The following is a 23,617-nucleotide window of genomic DNA, read 5'->3' as shown; positions in this document are numbered from 1 at the left end:
GTTTGGCCGGAGGGCCAGTCTGTGTATAGTTGCAACAAAGGGTTATTTTTGTGTAAATCGCCGCGGCCTGTAGCTTGGAATCAATCAGAGCAGCACAAATATTGCACTGCTCTCATTATACAAGCTGCGAAACTGACAAAAAAAAATCAAAAGAAAAGCATACCACGCGCGGGATCACGAGACTCCGGTGTCCGTCCGTCGGCTCATGTACATCTCGCCCTGTCGAAGTGGAACGGAATGTCGAACGCCTCGGCCTCCCTGACCAGCATGTCATTGCGATCTACTGCGTCGCGTTGGCGGCCGGGCAGGAGAGCAGCGGCGGAGGCGCCTCCCGGCGAGGCAGAGCAGCTGCCGCTTAGCCGAAGTATCAAGCTTTGCCCCTTTGTTCTTTGCCCAGGCTTTGTGCCTTTGTTCTTTGCCCAGGCTGTAGTAGACTAGCAGCTAGCTAGCTCCCCCACTGCCGGAGAGGTTGATGGCGTGGTTGGTGGTCAGGTACGCGAGCTTAAGGAACGGGAGCACACCCAACATTCCACGGCGCGCGGCCGAGACGAGGTGCGTCCGTGCACGTCGGCGGAGCTTGACGCGGCCAGGAGTGCCCGCGCAGTCGCGACACGACTCACACGAGGTAGAGCACAACTTCAGCCAGCGCGTCGGCAAAGACGGCGACTCACGGCGGCGAGGCCCTGCAGCGTCTGCGGCGGATCTAGCGAAGCAAGATGCATCATGCATGATGTGCTCGAGGAAGAGGTTGGCGCGGTCGAAGCCCGCCACCACCACCTCCGAGAGACTCGTACAGCAGGCTGATAATGTACCACCACTGTTCTGAAAGTTGTTCCCGATGTCTACAGTCTCAAGCCTTAGATTAGAGCCAGCCCCGTGGCAGCCGGGAAGTCGCCGATCGCAGGATCCGTAGATCCTACTCGCTGGAACGCCGTCTTCGTCGCGATGGAGCCCAACACCATCTTCAGCGTCGTCTTCAACCTCCGGATCCGGCAGGGGCACGAACAGCGCGCCAAATCCTTTTTTGTTAAGTGCAATGTAAGAGCATGTCTAACAGGCCCCGTATAACCCGCCCACCCCGTAAAATTCCGGCGGGATACGGGGCCGGCGCAAGTTTGAGCGTCTAGCAGGCCCCGTATTCGGGCCGGCCCGTTTCGGCGGAATACGGGGCCCAGGAAATCGGCCCCGTCGCCCCGTACTTATAGTGGGCGCAGGTGCGAGTGAGGGGTTAACCCCTCACTCGCAACCCTAGCTCCGCCGTGCGCCGCTGCCTCCTCTTCCTGCTCCGGCGAGCAATTAGTCGCTCCCCCGCGCCGCATTCCACCCCAGATCCGGCATGGACGCCCGCCGCCGCAGTACCGCCTCGCCGGCGAGCGGATCGAAGCGATCCCGCTCGCCGGACAACGTGGAGGATGCGTGGCGGCGGCAATGCAAGAGATCCGCCGCCGGGAGCCGGCGTTTGGCCTGCAGGTACACCGGCGCCGCATACGTCCCGCCGAAGCTCGTTGACTTCGCGGTGGGCGGGCGCTGGTACAACGAGGATCCGCCGATGAAGCCGATGAGCGGGCCCAAGTTCGACGAGTGGCGCGCCGACTGGGAGCGCCGCCACTGGGCGAAGGAGGCTTGGAGCAGCGGGAGCACCAGCGCTAGAGGAGCTCCGCTCGCCGGCGATGACGAGGAGGCCCCCGACTTGTTGAAGGAGCTACGGCAGTTCCTCAAGGACGACGCCAAGAGGAAGAGGGCGGAGGAGGAAGAGGTGGCGGCGGCCATCGCCGCCGCGAAGGAGGCGGAGTTGCGGGAGGCGGAGGCGGAGGCGGACTCGTACCCAGTGGCGGACGTAGAAAAAAGTTGAAGGGTGGGCACACCTAAATTTTTTTTTTTTTGCGCCTCCCCTAAATATGATTAATTTTGCTAAATGAGTAACATACATAGCCAATATATTGGCAACATTGAAGTTCAGTACATATATATAATGAAATGTGCCTCTTCATAATCAATTCTACAATAACAATAGAAACGATACAATTTGTATAAGATATTGATTGCTATTTTCAATCATATATCATCTAGTCTAATTCTACAATCTACACAGCTGCTACACACAAATATCAAATGATTCTAATACTAGGAAAAAAAATTGCCAAATGCAAACAGAGAAGCCGGACATGGACTCCCTGTCTAACTCCAAGTCTCCAACCTGCAGCAGTCCGACCTTCCGGGGCTCCAGAGAGGGCGGAGGCGGCGTCCAACGGAAGTGGAGCAGCTCGGCCAGGAGAGAGGAGGAGATCGGCGAGGGCCCGCTCAGGAGGAGGTCGGCAAGGGTCCGGGGCTCCGGGCCGTCCGGCGACGGCGAGGAGCGACCTTGTCAGGATCCATCTTTATCTCGTGCCGGCGAGGAGAAGGGGCGGGGATCGACCACCATCGCCCATCGGCCGTCTGCTGGAGGGGATCGACCACGCGACTTCATCCTGGACCTGGTCACCTGTATACCTTTCTCCGTTTCAGGTTGGTCAGATATTTGGGGTAGTAAAAAAAAATCACAAAATTTGGGGTGGGCCACGGCCCACCCTGTAGGTCCGCCCATGCTCGTACCTAGTCGACCTCCCCGAGTAGGATCGCGCATTCTGGATGTAGAATCGTTGATCCGTATGTATGATCCGTAGTATGATCAATGAAATCGAACTTCCTGGGGTTTTTATTTTTGAAAATACGGGGCGAAATACGGGTTCTGCTAGACGGAATGGCTCTTCCGTTGGCAACTTTTCGATACGGGGCGAAAAAGCAGCGAGATACGGGGAAGAAATATAAGGGATCTGCTAGACATGCTCTAAACTCATACCATGAACTATTCATGTGAAGTAAATTTACATAGCAACTCACAGGTCAACAATTTTATATAGGTAGTTGTTCGAAAAAAGGCATAATCATATTCGGGCAAACACATATCAAAAATTCAATACTAACTAAGTATCTAAACTGAATCTGTTTTTGGAACGTAAGAATTCCACAGCAAACGCATACTTTCCACCGAGGTATTCTAGCGTCCCAAATGAGGGCTTTTAGATCCACTAATTATAATTTATCCCATCGATAACCACTTATTACTCACATAGCTGAGCTACCCCGGGAAAGAACACAACAGACCAACACCATAATGTCAGCGTCTTGCCTGCTAGCTCCTGCCTCCCTCTGTGTAATGGCTAAAATCACATAGTTTTCCTCAGGATTTATATCTTTCGGCTCAGCCAGCTAGTCCACAAAAAGCAATGGCAGAGAATTGTCAGGGCAGCTGATATCCCGTACGATGGCGCTGCTGTATAATTCAACCATAAGAGCCCAGGCGCCTCTTCTGGTGGTGGCCTGAAGCCATCGGTGGGGACAGGAGCTCCGGTATCGACCACTGCACTGCGCATCTCTCCAACACCTGTCTCAGGAGGACATGTTGTAAGGCGAGCTGCCTCTGTGCTTCCCGCTATCCTGGCATTTCGATGCATGTCATCAAAGGTCAGATCGCTTACGCAACCAATAAGCAGAAGATCAACTAAAACAAGAAATATCAATCGGGATGTAATTGGTGGCAAAAACCCTATTTGAAACAGAGTAACACAACCTAAACTATTGGATTCAAACTTGAGCTCACCTCAGGCCACACGGGGCCAACTCAAATAGGACTGCAATATGTCAGCTCCCACAGACACAATTAACCATTGACACTAACAGACAACAATATACAAATCTGTGGACAAGAACTTATTGATGAAAAATCTAATACCTAATCAGAACTTTCCCACATTATGATAGTGGGACTGCAGTACAAGGAAGTACGAAACATGGAAGACATAAAAGTTACTAGAACTGAGCAGAGTAGGTTGCAGCTTCCTTGCAAGAGACAACGAGAGATGCTAATGAATAGGTCTATATAAAGTATTGTTTGCTAAGAGCATGTCTAACAGGCCCCGTATAACCCGCCCACCCCGTAAAATTCCGGCGGGATACGGGGCCGGAGCGAGTTTGGGCGTCTAGCAGGCCCCGTATTCGGGCCGCCCCGTTTCGGCGGAATACGGGGCCCAGGAAATCGGCCCCGTCGCCCCGTACTTATAGTGGGCGCAGGTGCGAGTGAGGGGTTAACCCCTCACTCGCAACCCTAGCTCCGCCGTGCGCCGCTGCCTCCTCCTCCTGCTCCGGCGAGCAATTAGTCGCTCCCCCGCGCCGCATTCCACCCCAGATCCTGCATGGACTCCCGCCGCTGCAGTAGCGCCTCGCCGGCGAGCGGATCGAAGCGATCCCGCTCGCCGGACACCGTGGAGGAAGCGTGGCGGCGGCAATGCAAGAGATCCGCCGCCGGCAGCCGTCGCGCGGCCTGCAAGTACGACGGCGCCGCGTCCGTCCCGGAAAAGCTCATCGACTTCGCGCGGGGCGAGCGCTGGTACATCGAGGATCCGCCGATGAAGCCGATGAGCGGGCCCAAGTTCGACGAGTGGCGCGCCGACTGGGAGCGCCGCCGCTGGGCGAAGGAGGCTTGGAGCAGCGGGAGCACCAGCGCTAGAGGAGCTCCGCTCGCCGGCGATGACGAGGAGGCCCCCGACTTGTTGAAGGAGCTACGGCAGTTCCTCAAGGACGACGCCAAGAGGAAGAGGGCGGAGGAGGAAGAGGTGGCGGCGGCCATCGCCACCGCGAAGGAGGCGGAGTTGCGGGAGGCGGAGGCGGAGGCGGACTCGTACCTAGTCGACCTCCCCGAGTAGGATCGCGCGTAGAATCGTTGATCCGTATGTATGATCCGTAGTATGATCAATGAAATCGAACTTCCCGGGGTTTTTATTTTTGAAAATACGGGGCGAAATACGGGTTCTGCTAGAGGAATGGCTCTTCCGTTGCCAACTTTTGATACGGGGCGAAAAAGCAGCGAGATACGGGGCAGAAATATAAGGGGCCTGCTAGACATGCTCTAAGCCAGTAACTAGTATATGCATCTCAAAAAAACTTCAGTATAGGCATATATACTTCCCATCAATACTAAAGCAAGCACTTGCACATGTACACTTAAAGAATGCACAAAGGAAATTAGTGATCGACTTTTTATACTGCTACGACTCTAGCATATGTTCTGTATCGAATCTCTACCTAGCACCATTAGCACTTCGTAGTTCTCAAAGAACTCCCCATCACCAAAATAAATCTTAACTGGAAAATGGTCACTTATATATCAGAATCTGAAGACCATATACCAAATAGCATTTTGAATCAGTATGGTGAGCAAATCAGAGGACTGCAAATACACTACTCTATCTAATCCAAAAGAACTGGTGTAATTTTTTTTGTCATCTGACGTAATATATAAGCTTGTGTATCTAGGCACTAGTTTTATAGCGTAAACATGAAAACTACATTTCCTAGGTGCCAAACTCATGATGTACAAAGATAACCATATGATGTAATACACTTACGTGAGTAGACACAAGTTACACGTCACAAACAAAAAAGCTACAAGCTAGTACATCATGCATACCCGTCAGCCTAACTCCACATTCCTTGCAGTCTGCAAGGGAAAAGCACGACATAAGCAATTTAGACATGGAAACCTGCAAGTGACGACTTCAGGTCACATGATCATATATAGGGCAATGTGAGTGCTACATACAATCTTGAAATCTTAAGAAGTTTTCTGTCCATATGGATGAGCAATCAAAGATCAATTAACAAGGTATGTTTGTTACTAGACTGTGCAAAAAAAGAGGTTAAATCTGCAAGCCCTGCAGAAATTGAGAGCTTGACAAAATAAGATTTTGTTTCAGTGATAAATTGTCGATGTATGTATTATATTTCAGTAGTAGCTAATGCATCGCGTGATAAGAAGTATTGCCAGCTAGTAAACCACAAACAAAAGGGCCACATAACTACTCCATGTGTTGTGCTTCAAGGAGCATGTTGCTGAGGAGAATAATTATTTTTGCAACAACGTAATTAGCAGAATGATATGCTGACAAACATACTTCTTTATTAATAAAAGGCTGTGTGCATCAACCGATGCAGAGGCTAGGGATACCCCCATTTCGGAAAAAAAAATGCCGACAAACATACTTCTTTATTTTCACATATACTCATTTCCAAAGACTAACTACAACTAAATTTATATTAGCGGCATCTTTGGTGCTTGTCAGTATATAAATGATTATCTCATCCTGTATGCAAGAAACATTTCTGTGACCTAGCTTCTGGGCTTCTGAAGCTAGACTAGATACTTACAAACCATAGTGGAACTATTCTTAGAAAAAAAATTAAAGCTCAGGGATCCACATATACGCGTAGACGTATATGACAAAAGATGTACAGTAAATATGACTGAATGCTTCAAGCTGGTAGAAGAGCATGCGAGATTGAATCAAGATCACCAATAATCAAAGAACATGTTAATCAGTAACTATACATCTGAACTGGAGATTAATAAATCTGAACGCGTACGCTAATTAAAAATTGGTTTCTACAAAACAGTATTGGATTGGAGAAACATACCAGGGATACGGCTCACGATAATCTTTTAGCATGTGTTGTGCTTCAAACAGTACTAGGAAGCATAGGCGCGTCGGCACGACGCGCCCGTGGAGCTGATTTTTATATAAATATTTAGTGTTATTTAGTTTCGAATCGTGGTTTTGATAGCGTCTGCTGAGTGGTGTATCCGCCAAGTATTGACGTGTGGCACACACCATCAGTGATGAAAGACACGGGTAGCAGAGGATGGCGAAACGCAATTAGAATGCAGTAAGACATCGATTAGTGGGTTGGCGTAGCAAATGTAGCGCACCTAGTACTATTAATGAGCCCGTTAGCTGGGCGGCATGAGCAACAGGTAGCCTAGGTAAGAATAGTAGGAGCAGGCAGTATAAATGGGCCCTGGTAGCGAATGCGGCCACATGTACGCGGGTTAGGGCCTTTTTGTTCGGGCTTCTGGGTGCTTTCCACAGAAAAAAGCAGGACAAACAAAACAAAAGGTTGGCTTTTGCTGTGGGCTTTTCCAATAGCAGGTTCCATTCCCACACATACGAAAAAGCAGGGGTGAGGGGTGCTTCCCGGGCTTCTTCTCCTCAGACCGAACAGGTAAGCTGCTTTGCCCATTTCGTTTGGTCTATTTACTGAAAAAATGCCACCCGATGGCCGGCCGCGCACGTCCATTTGCATTGTCGCTTGTCCCGCAGTTTGAGCTAGCTTCTGATCGTCCCTTGTTCCCGTCGCGCGCATGTAGTGATTGATGGATGGATTGTATACTAGCTGCCAGCGCTAATTCATTTTTATGTACTCCGTATTTACTAACGCTCACGTTGCAGTGATGCTTCTATTGCTCAACACGTGAACCACACAACCTCCAATGAAAGTGGTCACGTCTACGTGTGTGTGGGTCCGGTCTACTCTCCGGTCAATGGACCGCCTACATGATCAGCGACAAGCTAGACTGGTATACGTATAAAATCGATCAGCTACAAAGTACGACTACGTAACCAATGGATACCTTGTCTGTTCCGTCAACCTCTCCGGCCGGCCGGTCGACGTGTGCACTGTATACGTGATGATCTAGTGTATTACACGTAAAATCAGCAAAATACATGCTCTACGAGGTTATTTAGGACAATTCACCAATTCACAGCCAGACAGCCAGCCGGACAGCCAAAGAGTGAAACACAAAAAAGTAGCTTTTTCTACACAGCAGCTTTTCCTGCACAGCCGCACAGCCAGCCACAGCCAGCCCAAACAAAAGGGCCCATAGTCCGGTACTCTGGTGGCACTTTCTGTTGTACCTGATGCGGAGATGAGGACAAACAGAAACGGGAAAAAAACCAGTAAACAGTCCAGGGAAGAAAAAATGGTGAGAGTGAACAGAAGGCGTGGAAGGGGGATGGAGATGGCCACCATGAGTCCATGAGAGTGGCTGGCCACCCGTTTCTTCTCCAACCATGTCGCTGTTGTTGGCAGGACAGCGGATCTGGACTCTGCGTAGCTGCTGGGCGGGCTACCGGGCGACGCCGAGGCCAACAACGTGAGCTCCTTGTCGAGGTGGGCGGAGCCACGGAGGGCGGTGCTGGAGCGGCTGCGCGCGTCCTTGTCCGCTGCAGAGCGGCCAGAGAGCTAGTAGGAGCATGATCGAGCGTGGATTGGGACATCGGTGGTAGGTATGTTATCTTTTCCCCTAGTGCCATATTACTGCTTATTTTTCTTGTACCTAATGGGTAGAATCAAATCAAAGTTACTGTCTCAAAGAATTTGAAGTGAAGGGTAGAGGGAGAGATTAACTTCAATGACTTGCTCGCTAGTACCGTGGGTGGTTATTAAGAACTGAAGCAAGAACAATTCGTCATTTTGGTCAATCTGATAAAATTTGTTGGCATCACCTTTTTTGGTAACTAAAAACTGAAGCAAACGTAGTCTACTTCATTGGTGCTCTCCTTATCACGATCTTTCTAATCAGAACATGTAAGTTAGATTGATTTGACGGTTTAAATCTGAGAGGTCACAACCGTGAGGTGTAGATTTATTGAGTTGAACCTTAGCGTCAGCGTGTTGTGCTATACTGCTATGTGCTCTGAACAACATTGATAATCAACATAAAAACAGGGAATTGGAAAGCAAACTTTTTATATATTTGTGTACCGTAGATATTGAGGATAACACAGAATGCGGACCAGACACTCGGAAGAATTAGTTGTCAGTCATTGCCTGGATATGAACAGAAAACTAAGTAGTGTTTGTATGCCTTTTGTACTGACTGAAAATGGACAGGAAACTAACAATTGGCCGTATGTGCCTTCTATTTGAACTGGGTGCATTAAACGACTCCAGGTCTTGACCTTCCACACATAGCTCTTGAACCGAGCAACCATCAACAGGAATTGCGTGTGCTGTAGATAGACCACTGAATATTAAGTTGAACCTGCAATTTGCTTTATATAGTCAGCTTTGAAGATGTGCATTTTAATAGAAATAACGAAGGATGTAGAATGTAAGAGGATACCTTAGCAGCACCTTAAGAGGAAGAGATCTATCCATGATGGCATTAACATATAGGAATAGCTGGAGGATGGGACACTTGCACCTGCTATTTGGATGTATCTGGTTAAGTCAGGTATGTGTGATGGCAGAACCTTAAATTGCACCATCTTTGGTACTATAGCTCAGCAGCAGCACACCATGCGGTACACTTGTAAGCAGTAACCATATTGCCTAGGTTTGATGAACCATCATATGTGTTTTTACCAAGAAAAATGGAGCTAGGGGATTGTATTTAGGTTGCAGGGGAAAGCAAGATATCCTAAGGTTAACAATCCGAGAAACCACATACCCAAATGATTCATACTCCCTCCGTCGGTTTTAATTGACACTGCACCACGTACTCATGCATGCCACACACGTACTCAGCGTAGATTAAAATGGATAGGAAGTAGTACTCAGGTATCCACTTGTTGGCGTCAGAAACCCACTGGCGAGCAGCGACGGGCAACACAGTAGAGCCGGGAATAACTTAGGGCTGCGGCTGGCCCTGGTCCCTCCGAGCGACGGCCCGCAAAGCTTCTGGTACGCACGTCCGATGCTGGTGCAAGGGCGTGCCACCTGACCTATACCTGGTCAGGAAGGTGATGGAGATGCCTCGCTTAGTTTCCTGCATGGCATACACGTAAACATTAAATACGAGCCTCGATCGGCTTTCAGGTTGTCCTGTGAATCGGCTCAAAGAGCCGATCCACCCATAATTCGTACGAGGTGCACGAATATATGGTGGTCCTGCTTGATCAAGATAAAGCTAACTCGATCTACGACGATTTGGGGTTTTCACCGCATAATCGGATCATCCTACTCACGATTGGGCCTCGCGGCCACGCACGGTGATCGTAAGCCGATCCTACACAAGGCCTAAAAACCAACACGAGGTTGATCCCCGGAACATCCTGTTTAGGACTAGCAAACGACACCCTACGTGCCGCTGGATCCTCCAACCCTTTGTAAGGCCTAACTATTGCAGATATTAAACTAATCTTTGTAGAACAAGGAGCAACCGTAACGGATCGGATCTACTAAATAATGATCAAGCGGGGTGCCGCCCCTACACCTAAGATAGGTGTAAGGGCGGCTAGATGCGTAAGGGTTGCACTACGACAGCATATGATACGAAGAACTATGCTAACCCTAACACATCTATGATAACTATGTTGCTCGCCATCAAAAAGGCTTCAGTACGAGCAACGCATGAACAACATGAAGCTTGTGCTGCCTAGATCGCAAGATGCGATCTAGGCAGCATGATGCTTACCGGTAGAAACCCTCGAGACGAAGGAGTTGGCGATGCGCCGAGATTGATTTGTGGTTGAACGTTGGTTGTTGTTTATTGCATAAACCCTAGATACATATTTATAGTCCAGGGGACTTTCTAATGTGGGAATAATCCCCACCGTGCACGAGACAAACTCTTCCTAAACGACACGTATCCTACTATATTACAGATACACGGGCCAACTAGCCCAAACTTTGCATAACAGGCCGATTCACGTATTTCTTCCATGTATATTCTTCAAATCCATCTTGATCGCGGCCCACCTCTGACTCGGTCAAATTCTGGTGATAACACATGCCCCCCTGGTTTTGGAATTGATAATTCCAAAATCACTCTGCTTTTTCTTCGTCGGGTCATGTCGTGGCAGAACCGTCGCAGTATCCTTCATCATGATGCCTTGCCTTCTCAACTTCTCCGCGTGACCTGGCAATTTTTTTTTTCTTTTAGGCACCACTTCCTCAGAAACTGCTGTGGCATTGAATTTCCACTATATCCCCTTTTATTTAACCGCTCCGAACAGTTTACTTCCGCATCCCCTTCGCATTAGCACTCCCAAAAGCCCTCCTGTGCCACCATGTCTTCTTCCTCCTCTGCTTCATCGGACCTTTCCAGCCAGACCTCGTCTTCCCGCGAGCCGACGCCGGATCCGAACCCGGCGGAGGTCCACGCGGCCAATACCCGCCGTGCCATTGAGGCCGGGGAGGAGTCTAGCCATGACTTCTCCATCTGGTCAGAGGACGACAAGTCCCTGACCGACGGGGAAAGCGACCTCCGCTTCCTCGCCGGCGGGGAAACGGAGGAGGAGAGCGACGATGATCGCTTCTCCTGCGACGACTTCACCTCCCCTGAGGAGGAGGAGGAGGAGAAGGAGGAGGAGGAGGAGGAGGACGACACCCCCTCCGACGAGCCGCCGGCCAAGCGGTTCTGCCCCTGGCCGGGGAACCTCAGCGACTTCGACAGCGACGACGATGACGCTGACGAGGAGGACGAGGACAACGAAGGCCCGGTCGGCGGCCACTGGAGCAGCGACGATGAGCCCGCCGGGAGTAGCGCCGACAGCGGCGACGATGGCGATGACGAGGGCAGTGACGGAAACTGCTGTGGCATTGAATTTCCACTATATCCCCTTTTATTTAACCGTTCCGAACAGTTTACTTCCGCATCCCCTTCGCATTAGCACTCCCAAAAGCCCTCCTGTGCCACCATGTCTTCTTCCTCCTCTGCTTCATCGGACCTTTCCAGCCAGACCTCGTCTTCCCGCGAGCCGACGCCGGATCCGAACCCGGCGGAGGTCCACGCGGCCAATACCCGCCGTGCCATTGAGGCCGGGGAGGAGTCTAGCCATGACTTCTCCATCTGGTCAGAGGACGACAAGTCCCTGACCGACGGGGAAAGCGACCTCCGCTTCCTCGCCGGCGGGAAACGGAGGAGGAGAGCGACGATGATCGCTTCTCCTGCGACGACTTCACCTCCCCTGAGGAGGAGGAGGAGGAGAAGGAGGAGGAGGAGGAGGACGACACCCCCTCCGACGAGCCGCCGGCCAAGCGGTTCTGCCCCTGGCCGGGGAACCTCAGCGACTTCGACAGCGAGGACGACGACGCTGACGAGGAGGACGAGGACAACGAAGGCCCGGTCGGCGGCCACTGGAGCAGCGACGACGAGCCCGCCGAGAGTAGCGCCGACAGCGGCGACGATGGCGATGACGAGGGCAGTGACGGCCCGTAGATAGGACTTCTAGCATAGGACCAGTAGTAGTAGATGGGGCAATGTACCCCCTAGTATTTCCTTTTGAGAGCAATCAGCTCTTTATGTAAGAAATCTTGCTTATCAATGAAGAACTTCTCCCAATTTGATTTTGCCAATTTCCTTTGAGCTTAAATTAGCCGATTTCCCTTTATACTGACCTTGCTGATTTGTCCCTTTAGCCAATGCGTACTGAGCCGATAGCAACGCATCGGCCCTTTAAAATCCATCCTTCAATTCTTCAACTGATGATTTCGAGATCTGGTGGACAATGTGAAGTCTTCAAGAGAGCCCTTTAAATTTCCCTCACCAGTTTCAGCGATCCTCTTCCGCGAGCACTCATCATTTTGTGAAGAAGATTGCAATGAAGGATCAGCCGATGTCGCCTCAATCGGCTTCTAAAAAACGGAGCAACTACCAGACCAGCTGCCCCCCGAGCCTCAGTCAAGGCGAGAATGTCGATGAGGATGCACCAAAGCCGATCACCTTTCTTCCCTCGAAAGCCGATATATCTCTTCTGACAGCACCGCTGAACTAGCACCAAGGGCTGAAAATACTTGACAAGAAGGTTCAGGCACCAGAATCGGCTCAAGGTAGCTGAGGAAGCTCTCAATGTTTACTCCCTCGAGGGAGCATAAGATCCTACAGCAGAACTTGACTTGGTGAAGATCCGCGCTTTGAACACACAGCAAATCCCGCGTAGTCATACTAGAGTCGATGGCTGTGCATCGGCTTTGTTTCTTAGTTCTAAAGTCGATGTCCTTGCATCGGCTGTATGTCATTGATGCTGATTTTTTTTTACTGGCCGATTTTTCCTACCGGCCCCCAATGTTTCACTGCACACATGCTCATCTGCACATGTTCATCTGATTAGATGCCCCCCAAGCCGGATCTGCCAGGTGACTGCAGATATCGGCTTTGTGGTTAGCCAAGGCACTGTATTTGCACGTCGGCTCTGTTAGGATTCGTGTTGACTCTCATCCGCCGACGTGACCGCTGCCCAATAGATCAATGTTGAACATAAGCAGAACCTGTGGTGAAGATAATTTTGGCCGATTGCTGGGATCGGCCTCCATATTGATTGGAGCGCTTAATGAAGGTTCTGTAATGTTCCTTCATAGATCTTTTGGGCCGATCACAAGGATCAGCCTCGCCACGTTTGCTCATTGGTTTGCACCAGCTAGATGGTCAGGCCGGTGGATAAAACCAGCCTAACCCTGCCCTTTGTCACGTCGATGCGCTCGCAGTCATCCAAATTGATACCTGAGAGTGGCTCTTGGCCTGCTGTTTCCCAAGCATTCGTGTCAGCCGTTGAAATCTCGGCTGAATCATCGGCCTGGACGACTTCTACCTCATCTCCATCCCACTGTATTACGCATTGGTGCATCGTGGAGGGAATGCAGCAGTTGGCGTGGATCCAATCTCTTCCTAGCAGAACAGCATAGGTGCTCTTGCTATCGACGATGAAGAACATCGTAGGGATAGTTTTCCTTCCTACGGTCAGATCCACGTTCAGAACACCTTGTGCGTCAGACGCTTGGCCGTTGAAATCGCTCAATGTTACGTTGGTCTTGATCAGATCCGAGCTAGAGCGTCCCAACCGACGTAGCATAGAGTATGGCATAATGTTGACTGCCGCTCCGGTGTCCACCAGCATCTTATTGACAGGCCTCCCATCGATATAACCTCGCAAGTACAAGGCCTTCAGATGTCTGTAGCTTCTTTCTCGTGGCTTCTCAAAGATAACCGGCCGTGGGCCGCAGTCAAGTTGTGCCACAGGTGCCTCATCTAATCCTGGAGCACTGAACTCCGAAGGAAGGATGAACACCATGTTCGTGCCAGCCGATGTTTCTTCATCGGCTTTCCTTTGCTTGGGGCGCCACTCCATTTTCTGTGGTCGACCCTCTTCGTCCAGGGTTCGCTGAATCTTTGCGGACAGATCAGGTCGCGCCTTCCTTAACGTGTGCAGGTATAACCTTTCGGCTTCCTCCAAGCCGCGCAATCGCTGAACCCTACGCTTTTGAGAGCGGCTGAGTCCATCAGGGCACCACCTTGGCCGGTGATACCTGTCTTCTTCTTCTTCTTCTCCCTCGTCTTCCAAATCCTCGAGATCTTCCATCCGAGGGGACTCAGCTTGTTTGCTTCGAGGCGGGAGAGGCCCTAAGCGTTGGAACACGGACACATTGGCTGCCTCCTTCTTCTTCTGGTTACATTCTGGGCAATTGCCGATTGTAGGCAATCGGCTCATTCCTGAATCCCAGCAGTGTCTGAAGAAGGGACAGTCCCAGTGCCTATCCTCGTCGTCTCGCTCCCTTGACTCTTCCTTGGCGCGGCGCTCGTACTCCTCTTCATCGTGATCATGCCGACGATGTCTTCTGGCTTCTCTAGCCAGACGATCTCTTTCATCATCATCGCTGGATCGTCGGCGTTGGTCATACTGACTCACATACTTGTTGAGGAGGTGATCCGAGAGGGGTCGCTGATATCTTATGTTCTTCACTTCTCCCTCTATGACGTAGCGCTTGCCATCGTGACGGAGCCGATCGCGTGGAGCGGCCTCCTCTGTATCCTTGCTACGAGAGCTGCTGCCCTCGTCTCTGTCCTTGCCAGCGTGGTGTCCAGGTCCTACCAAGTTGATACTGAACGAGGATCCTGGCTGGCAACCTTCAGGGTAAGTGCACTCCACCATGTTTACGGCGGGGAAGGGGTGGGTGTCGACCTTCATGGCGTACTGGTTGAAAATCAGACGTCCTTGCTCTATCGCCATTTGGATCTGTTGACGCCACACCCTGCAGTCGTTGGTGGCATGGGAGACCGAGTTATGCCATTTGCAGTATGGCTTTCCGTTCAGCTCCTGTACTGTGGGGATTTTGAGGCCTTCGGGTATCTTCAATTGCTTCTCCTTGAGTAGGAGGTCGAAGATTTGCTCAGTCTTGGTCACGTCAAAATCAAACCCTCTGGGTGGACCTGGTGGCTTCACCCATTTGCAGGACACGGGGGTTGCCCCCCGAGTCCATTCAGCCACTGCTACCTCTTGATCTCCCGCAGAGCCTTCATCTTCATCTGCCTCGACCAGGACTACTGCACGCTTGAATTTGTCCTGGTACAAGTCCGGGTGGCGCTGTTCATATGCCGACAGTTTCTGAACCATGTGCGCCAGTGAAGGGTAGTCTGCTTGGGAGGCCATGTCCTTGAGTGGCGATGCAAGGCCCGCCACTGCCAACTCGACTGCTTCCTTTTCAATCACACGAACCGAATAACATCGGTTCCTAAGATTCCTGAAGCGCTGGATGTATTACGCCCACGGTTTCTCCACGCTTCTGACGTATTTGTGCTAGATCGGCAAGGCCAGACTCGGAAGCTTCAGAGTGAAACTGCATGTGGAACTGTTCTTCCAACTGCTTCCAAGTCCGGATCGAGTATGGTGGCAACGAAGTGTACCACCCGAAAGCCGATCCCGTGAGGGACTGTGCGAAGAACCTCACGCGTAGTGGATCCGACACTGAGGCCGTTCCTAGCTGCGCCAAATATCGGCTCACATGCTCGATGGAGCTGGAACCATCTGATCCACTGAATTTGGAGAAATTAGGGAGCCGATATTTGGGTGGTAACGGGATCAACTCGTACTCATCGGGGTACGGCTTGGAATAGCCGATGGCCCTCCTTTTCGGCACCATGCCGAACTGGTCTCTTAGTATGGTACTGATTTGATCCGCGGTGCTGGCTGCAGGAGTCGAACTCTGAAGATTCGCCGGGGTGGCGTACTTAGCCAGCCATGCTTGCTTTTCCAGCTCTGAGCCAACTGCAGGAGCTGAGCTCTGGAGGTTCGTCGGGGTGGCATATTTAGCTAGCCACGTCTGCTTCTCAAGATCGGTCGCTGACGTTCTTCCTGCTTTCCCAGAAGTCCCTGATGTTGCGGCCTGGTTTGTGAGGGCCCAGTTACCGCAATCTGGCACGTATGTGCACATGTACCCGTGAGGGATCTCCTTAGGCGCCTCATGCAAGAACTGGCAGTCACTAGGGTCACCACCAATCTTGTAGACGACGAATGCCGGTGAGTTCGGCACTTCTGGTGCTGCCCACGCTAATGGCAGCGGTGGACGGGACTGGAGTGGCATCTCTCCTTGATGCGTCCCGAGAGCTGGTCCTGACGGAGAGTACTGGTGCCTCATGATCTCCTGGATCACCCGGAGAGCGACGCGCTCCAAAGTGTTCACCAGGTTCTCAGAGTGGCGGTGCAGCGAGTGAGCCACCATGTAGTTGATCTCCTGACGCAGGGACCTGGTGCGTTCTTCCGATGGGGCGGATAAGTCTATTCCATCGAGCGCACCGTCAGGCGAGAACCCCTTCCACCTGATGCCATGTGAACGGGTTCTGTGAAAAGAGCCGATGAGATCGGCCTCGAGGATAGCTTTGACCTCGTCATACTTCTTCTTGAGCTCGTCGGTCAGATCCTCGTACGTGACTGGCGTGCCGTCCGCCATCTCAGATGTAGATGGCGATGTGGTTGATGTAGAAGATGGTCCCACCGGGCGTGCCAGAATGTGTTGGCGTCAGAAACCCACTGGCGAGCAGCGACGGGCAACACAGTAGAGCCGGGAACAACTTAGGGCTGCGGCTGGCCCTGGTCCCTCCGAGCGACGGCCCGCAAAGCTTCTGGTACGCACGTCCGATGCTGGTGCAAGGGCGTGCCACCTAACCTATACAGTCGGGGAAGGTGATGGAGATGCCTCGCTTAGTTTCCTGCATGGCATACACGTAAACATTAAATACGAGCCTCGATCGGCTCTCAGGTTGTCCTGTGAATCGGCTCAAAGAGCCGATCCACCCATGATTCGTACGAGGTGCACGAATATATGGTGGTCCTGCTTGATCAAGATAAAGCTAACTCGATCTACGACGATTTGGGGTTTTCACCGCATAATCGGATCATCCTACTCACGATTGGGCCTCGCGGCCACGCACGGTGATCGTAAGCCGATCCTACACAAGGCCTAAAAACCAACACGAGGTTGATCCCCGGAACATCCTGTTTAGGACTAGCAAACGACACCCTACGTGCCGCTGGATCCTCCAACCCTTTGTAAGGCCTAACTATTGCAGATATTAAACTAATCCTTGTAGAACAAGGAGCAACCGTAACGGATCGGATCTACTAAATAATGATCAAGCGGGGTGCCGCCCCTACACCTAAGATAGGTGTAAGGGCGGCTAGATGCGTAAGGGTTGCACTACGACAGCATATGATACGAAGAACTATGCTAACCCTAACACATCTATGATAACTACGTTGCTCGCCATCAAAAAGGCTTCAGTACGAGCAACGCATGAACAACATGAAGCTTGTGCTGCCTAGATCGCAAGATGCGATCTAGGCAGCATGATGCTTACCGGTAGAAACCCTCGAGACGAAGGAGTTGGCGATGCGCCGAGATTGATTTGTGGTTGAACGTTGGTTGTTGTTTATTGCATAAACCCTAGATACATATTTATAGTCCAGGGACTTTCTAATGTGGGAATAATCCCCACCGTGCACGAGACAAACTCTTCCTAAACGACACGTATCCTACTATATTACAGATACACGGACCAACTAGCCCAAACTTTGCATAACAGGCCGATTCACGTATTTCTTCCATGTATATTCTTCAAATCCATCTTGATCGCGACCCACCTCTGACTCGGTCAAATTCTGGTGATAACACCACTGAATGAGCTCAAGCTCTCTGCTGTGAATAAAGAAACATACATGATTTCACTTAATTAAGGACATTAAGGTGTTATCTTGATCGAAATACAGTAAAAATGCTTCGTCATTTAGCAGCTTCACCCGAGCCCGAGCATGCAATTTATTCTTTAGAAACCCACATACATGTTGTAAATCTGTAAAGCACGTCTCTAGCCTAGGATGCAGAAATACAGTGGAAGAATATTTATCGATAGCCTTGACATCAAACATTGTTGGTCAAATGAAACACTCAGAGGGAGACACCACACACATGCCGATGCATCGCTAAGTGCACTCTAATATCTGTACCTTCTTTTGACCCCATGGAGGTACTGGATTTTGTCCAACGAAATTGTGTGTCTATTAAGAAATAAACACATGTGTGTTCTGCAAGGTGGCACCCTCTGTTGAACTATTCTCTGGAATCTTAATGTCAATACAATCTCATATTGGCATGATTTTCTGTCAACGCACGATGCAGGCGAAAGCTGATGGATCATCCACTGCCTTTGTCTCTTGATCAATATGCTCCAATGCGCAGTTTGGAGACAAACACCTATTCCACTATCTGTCATGTCCACATTTGCGGAAGCAATTTCCTTTGAGTGAAATGTACCCTCTGAACAATAAATATGCTTCTTAGGTGAACCCGTTCATCTCCCATGGTAAAGCGATAAGCGCAACCATTAATCTGCAGGACCGTCTCTGGTCCACCTAGCTTCATGGCTCGCAGTGCTTCTTTGTGATAGGGGAAGGATACTACAATCTTTTCGTCAGAGAACTTGTGAACACTAATACCTCTAGATGTAGCTACTTTGTCTGTAGCTGAGTTAATCACGGAGTCAGCCAGAACTGTGTGTATTCTAGAGACAACTCTATTATGTAAGCACATTGGAGCCGTGCACACTCCGTGAATTTTGCTGAACATCAGCCATGAAGATCGATGTCACTTGTGGCCGGCGTTCTTCTGTATTCTGTATCCCTGACGCCTGTAGTTAATCGGCAAAACTATAAGGTTATGAAGACGTGCAAACCATCTAAGGCAGTAGCACAGTGCAAAATGTTATAGCCTATCAACTGGTAGGAATGTCTAAAAGAAACGATGCTATTGCGCCAGAGCCAATAGGAAAATTGTTCTACCAACAAAGAAAAGGACATCAAAAGTAATATAGAAAAACATAAAGAAGTGAGCAACAAATGTAGAAAGTAGAAAAACGACTAAAGTTTGGTTGTACCATGCGATGCTTACCCAGAAAGACATGAGAAATAGATATTAGCTGAGCGCAGACTGAACCCCGAAAGCTCAAGGGAGGTCGATCCGAGAAGCAAAACGGAAGAGGAACTTGAGATAGGAAAATCAGCCTTGGAAGAGATACCTAGTAAAAACATGAGTAATGTCCGTGGTTGCTTATATGCACAAACAGTCCTAGCTTTTGCAATGCAAATGACCCCAATAAATTTCGTAACACATGGCATATGCGTCTTAGCAGCTCAAATTTTCCTACCAAGGAGAGATAATTTAGCAAGTATTTCCAACGCATTATAAGAGAAGACCAATCTTTCTGTACAATTTGAAGATTACTTACCAATTCGTGTTTTCACCAAAACAGTAGATAAAGCTACAATTAAACTGCATGTTAGTAATGGGGAACGTTGCTACTTTATTCTGCTAGATAAGTGGACGCACGAACGCATCAAGATTGAAGAATCAAAATCATAGAGCATGGTTTAGCAATTATGACCAAATAAAAAAAACCAGCAGTTTGTTTAAAGGAATGGTCTCATCAGGAAATGTACAGACTAAAATAAGAAGAAAAGTAGTAACTCCACCTGAAAATGTGGAAATAAAACCAAATCAAATACCATATTCTGTTACCTAAATGGAGAATAGAAATTCATATCATCCCTAACTTGGTCTAATTTCCTATTGGCTCCATGCATGGTCCATGAATTTTTCACAGCTGTTTGAGAATCCCTTATAAATTTATAAACTTGGCCTGCATATAAAGAAAAACAGCATGATGCCTTGTAAAAGATAAGTTGTTTTGGGGAATCAAGAGAGCTCTAAAATGCATGTACTTGGTTGCCCATGACATAGGAGAACCTATTTGTAAACTTTATCTGCATATGGCTTTGTCTAAACATTCTGGTTTCAGTAATTCTCCATTACCAATCACAGCCAAACATAAAGGTCTATAATCGTAATTGTACTTGCATAGAAAGTGCTATTTAGTTCAAGAGTATTTATACGGAAGTGTGATACCAAGCATAAAGCCAAATTTGGAAGTTTCTAACTCAGTTATGTATATGCATAAAAAAAATCAAGAAAGTAAGCAACTGTCTCACGAAACTAAAAGGAGACTGAGGAGAACAGCCATGATACCTTCTTTCTTATTGGTTGAAAAGAATATATAGAAGTTAAATCATCCATCGAGTTCTTATATGGTAATAAGATACCCAAAAAAACTTGACGAAAAGAACATGATTTGCTTTCAATACACTGGATCCATCTCCTTCCTTAAGAATAGCTAGCTTTTCTTGTATTAAACAGAAGGTATGATGCCACAAGAAAAATCTATGGACCAATGACAATCCATGCTCACTGAAGACCTGTAAATAGAAAAGGAGTTTCATGTATAAATGAAAATAAGAGGTTGTAAAGGTAAAACCAAATCTGAAAAAATTACCTGCACTCTGTAAACAGTACAGAAACTGCAACATGGAATAAGAAAGTAGAGAATAACGTGAGAATGGGATCGATTCACACAAGCGGTTTAAAGAGATATCAGGATCCCAAAGCCTCTCTTTGCAACATACTCCGTATAATCGATCAGTTCCCAGCCTAGCTAGACGAAAACCTCCGACCATCTATATAATCTGAAAGTTTGCTAGTTAAACTGGTATGGCTAGCAGAAGAAGGATCTTTTCAGCAAGAAACGACGTCATGAACTTTCCATCAGAGGTAGCAAGAGGAGCTATGGTAGCCAGACAAATGTACTGGAAGAAGAAAGAGGGAAAGTTGATATGGCCTTTAACCTACCGAAACGAAGTAGCCGGTGGCTTGGAATCGAACCCCGCTCCAGAGAACCTAAAGGGATCTCCCTCCTCCGAGCATCCACATCAGCAAGAACAGAGGCGCCGGCATCGTTGTACTGCAGGATACATAGTTGGAAAGCACAGACCCTAGGAAAACTAAAGATGGGCGAAAATTAAGCAGCATACCTGATAGATGTTTCTCGTCAAGAACGCACTCTCCTTAAATCTTGTGGATCGGTTTGTCCCGTAGAGAATAAGAAGAGGAGATTGGAGGTGAATTACGGAAGGTCCTGGCTGCACATCTTGATGGTACCGCCATGGTGACAACCACCGTACCACAGGAGGAACTTAGGTAGGCAGAAGGCACGACAATCAGGGAGAGAGGAGGCCCTCGGTCGGCCGGCTGACTCCTGCGACGGGGAATAGGCGCCGCGCGGCCAGCTGACTCCCGTGGCGGCCTCCGCCCTATGGAGACGTCCGCAAGCATGCCGGCAATCAGGGAGAGAGGAGGCCCTCGGTCGGCCGGCTGACTCCTGCGGCGGGGAATAGGCGCCGGCTGACTCCCGCGGCGGCCTCCGCCCTATGGGGACGTCGGCGAGCATGCCGGCTGCACCTCGGCAGCCCCAGCAGCTTGGCCCGGCTAAGCTCCAGCCGTCTCTTCCTTATTCCCCAGGTAGGCAGGGTGCAAGCCAGAGCAGAGAGAAGGCCATCAATCTTGAAAAGGGGAATAATCTGCAAGGACGTCACGCCGCCGGCTGATTCCCGAGGCGGACGCCGCTCGAGGATGTCTGGGGCCACGCCGGCTGCACCGACGCAAGCTGCAGCCCACGCTCGCTGGCGCCATGGTCCTGCTCGCCGGCGTGATGCCAATAATTTGGGAGGGAGAAGGATAGGAGGTGGCGGCCACGATGGGAAGAAGAGAAGAAAAAGAATCGTGGGGGTTCGGGCTCATTGTATACCAGAGGTCCAAGCGGTGAAGGTGGGGACAGCGTCACCGCTTTGACCAAGGCAACCGGAGCAATGCAGAGAAAGCAGACTACAAACCGGTAACCGGTTACCCAAGAAGCTAAAAAAAGAAAACACAAAATACCCAATCTAGTGAATCACGTAAGGAAAAAAAAATAACAGACGTGTCACGCTAAGGATGGAGGAAAGAGAGGATAAATAGATAATCTACAGTTACCACCACTTCAACCAGGAGACGTGAAACAATCTGGCTTTTATATAGTTAATAATAATTGGATTGGAGAAACATACCAGGGTGGTAGCACTCGGTAATACTGCTCAAACTAGGTTGCCTAGGGTGGAGGACGAACTTCTTCAGGTCAAAAGGGAATTCCAGGTATCTATACTGGAACATCAATTTTACAAGCATCTTCCTATATATAGATATATTATGTATTTTGTGGTACAGAGATTCAGATGCATGGTTGATGCCAGCACGCAATCAACGTTTACGGCTGCATATGTCCGGGTGATAATTGTAGTCCTAGACCTTGCTAATATGAATGGATTTCTGATCAATGAACAATTTTTTTTGGTAGAAAGAAGGCAATGTTAAGAGGCGACAGGTTATCACCAAATCCTCCGTTCAATGCATCTACAAGATCAACAGGTCAGGCTGCTGCAACAACACCCGCTGGTGATCATGTGGTGCAAAACAAGCCATTGGAGAAAGATGTCACCGACCAAACCACACCATCTCCAAAGCCTGTATTCGACAATGATTACAAGTTGACGGACGAAGACATAGAGGTGGCAGCTTTCCTCCGCCAAAGTTACGAAGATGCTGATGTAGTTGATGTCGGAGAGACGGTGCTTAAAGTTCATCACCTAAAGCAAAATGTCATAAAAAAAATTCATTTTCGATGAGGTATGCCCCTTGCATTGCTTCTCGTTGAACTATTCCAACCGGTGGCATGTTGCCTGATCGCGGATTTTTCAGGTTATTCATGCATATGCCCACATTAGTAATATAGAGACTGATACTACATCAGTTCTATACCCCAAAGATACCAGGAAGCTGTTACAATCATACGGGGGTACTGCTCGGGCACATGGTCCCAACGAAAGCAATTGGCTTGCTCGTATAGCAAAAAAATGTGTGGGACGCCGAACGGTATGTGTGTTTCCTGACTTTCCTACTTCACAGACTTTCTTATTTCATAATCACAAACTACATGCAACATTTCATCTAGTCGGTCCCATCAAACTTTATTTTATTTGCATATCGAAATGCTTGCCTATACTGAGACTGCACTAATTTTGCGGCAGGTTCGAATCCCGTTCAATGTAAACAATATGCACTGGCATCTACTTGTGTTGAATTTCGACAAAGAAGAGATTCAAGTCCTCAACTCTCTGCTGCTTATTCGTGACGAGGCCAAAGAAACTACACTGGTGGAATGCATTCAGACATGCATCATAGAAGAACTCCAGGGCGGCTTGGTACAAGCACCAGGTCCCATCACCATTACAGAGTGGAAGAAAGTATGCTATACAAACATCCCACAACAGGAGGATGGGTAAGTATTGAATTCTACATTATTTTCCACCTACAGAATAGTCTGAACTTTAACTATACATTTCAGCTATTCTTGCGGGTCGTACACTCTGAAATACATGTTGTATTGGGACGGGGAAAAGATGACCGATGATTTCACACAGGTGAGCGGAACACTAATTTTATTTTCTACCCTTTACTTACTATGCCTACGTCGCCATGCTAACATATGCGTTGCTACCACATTCAGGCACAAATTCATATTTTAACTGAAAAATATGTACAAGCCTTC

At 49.2% G+C, this 23,617-nt stretch overlaps 4 long non-coding RNA genes across 9 annotated transcripts; 2 read left to right on the top strand and 2 right to left on the bottom strand.

Annotated features, from left to right (window-relative positions):
• The first annotated feature begins 7,828 nt into the window (after positions 1-7,828).
• On the top strand, positions 7,829-18,675 carry LOC127341741 (uncharacterized). The gene is made up of 2 exons (XR_007875815.1): positions 7,829-8,162; positions 18,268-18,675. It is a non-coding gene; the product is annotated as an uncharacterized lncRNA (long non-coding RNA).
• On the bottom strand, positions 8,680-9,441 carry LOC127341740 (uncharacterized). Its single transcript, XR_007875814.2, has 2 exons — positions 9,013-9,441; positions 8,680-8,920 (listed from the first exon to the last, which is right to left on the bottom strand). It is a non-coding gene; the product is annotated as an uncharacterized lncRNA (long non-coding RNA).
• On the bottom strand, positions 17,763-21,811 carry LOC127341739 (uncharacterized). 4 transcript variants are annotated; one of them, XR_007875813.2, is made up of 4 exons: positions 20,827-21,811; positions 20,170-20,692; positions 19,036-19,783; positions 17,763-18,775 (listed from the first exon to the last, which is right to left on the bottom strand). It is a non-coding gene; the product is annotated as an uncharacterized lncRNA (long non-coding RNA). The 4 variants fall into 4 exon arrangements; XR_007875812.2 differs by having other exon boundaries at positions 20,170-20,396; positions 20,474-21,810; XR_007875811.2 differs by having other exon boundaries at positions 19,036-19,162; positions 19,663-19,783; positions 20,170-21,803.
• A 291-nt stretch (positions 21,812-22,102) lies between these two features.
• On the top strand, positions 22,103-23,259 carry LOC127341742 (uncharacterized). Of its 3 annotated transcripts, none has more exons than XR_011755043.1 (3): positions 22,103-22,164; positions 22,237-22,296; positions 22,367-23,259. It is a non-coding gene; the product is annotated as an uncharacterized lncRNA (long non-coding RNA). The 3 variants fall into 3 exon arrangements; XR_007875816.2 differs by having other exon boundaries at positions 22,109-22,296; positions 22,367-22,695; positions 22,768-23,259; XR_011755042.1 differs by having other exon boundaries at positions 22,109-22,296; positions 22,367-22,941; positions 23,097-23,259.
• The last annotated feature ends 358 nt before the right edge of the window (positions 23,260-23,617 follow it).

The sequence above is a fragment of the Lolium perenne genome, chromosome 3 (assembly GCF_019359855.2).
Source record: "Lolium perenne isolate Kyuss_39 chromosome 3, Kyuss_2.0, whole genome shotgun sequence".
Lineage (NCBI taxonomy): Eukaryota > Viridiplantae > Streptophyta > Magnoliopsida > Poales > Poaceae > Lolium > Lolium perenne.
Note: the sequence above shows the minus strand (reverse complement) of the source record. Positions and strands in the feature narration are given on the sequence as shown.